At 46.0% G+C, this 746-nt stretch overlaps 1 non-coding gene across 1 annotated transcript; it reads left to right on the top strand.

The window, feature by feature from the left end:
• Positions 1-207: 207 nt before the first annotated feature.
• Positions 208-279, top strand: trnaa-ugc (transfer RNA alanine (anticodon UGC)). The gene has a single exon. It is a non-coding gene; the product is annotated as a tRNA-Ala (tRNA).
• Positions 280-746: the final 467 nt, after the last annotated feature.

Below are 746 nucleotides of genomic sequence, written 5' to 3'. Positions count from 1 at the left end.
TCAACCTAAAAAAAAAAAATTGCAACCTACTAGATGGCACTTCCTGGCCCACTAATGGGCCACAGCCCAGTGGTTACAATCTGTAGATATAAAATGAAGTGTAAATTAAAGTAGTGAAGCCAGATTGGTTCTACTTTTGGCCATGCATAACTTTACAAAAAGAAACCCTTTTTTTTTCAAAAGTTTTTTTGAAAGTAATCCCCTATAGGGGATGTGGCTCAGTGGTAGAGCATATGCTTTGCATGTATGAGGTGCTGGGTTCAATCCCCAGCATTTCCAAACCTAGCTTTTATGGGTGGTGTAGTGTTTAGCACTGCCGCCTCACAGCAAGGAGGTTCTGGGTTCTAGCCCAATGGCCAAACGGGACTTTTCTTTGTGGAGTTTGCATGTTCTCCCTGTGACTACGTTTACATGCACGTCCAAATCGAGCTGCTGTTGGTAATCGAGCAAAGGGTTCCAGCAGGGGTGCCAGAGAAATCCAATCCTACATGCACAAGTGAAATCGGGCTATTGTGCACCCGAGCCACACGTGGCGCTACACGCCCCATCGTGTTGGTACACTTCCGGTTGTCGTCATGAAGAAGAGCTATAGTGTTGCCAGATACTGCTGACGTTTTCCAGCCCAAAACATGTTCAAATCCGCTAAAATGCACTTAAAACCCCCAATCTGGCAACACTAGCAGTTCCGTGTTCAAGCTGTTAGGCTTGCTCTAACAGACTATGGCTACAAACTGTCCGGCGCAGAC

Source organism: Neoarius graeffei, chromosome 2 (assembly GCF_027579695.1).
Source record: "Neoarius graeffei isolate fNeoGra1 chromosome 2, fNeoGra1.pri, whole genome shotgun sequence".
Taxonomy (NCBI): domain Eukaryota; kingdom Metazoa; phylum Chordata; class Actinopteri; order Siluriformes; family Ariidae; genus Neoarius; species Neoarius graeffei.
Note: the sequence above shows the minus strand (reverse complement) of the source record. Positions and strands in the feature narration are given on the sequence as shown.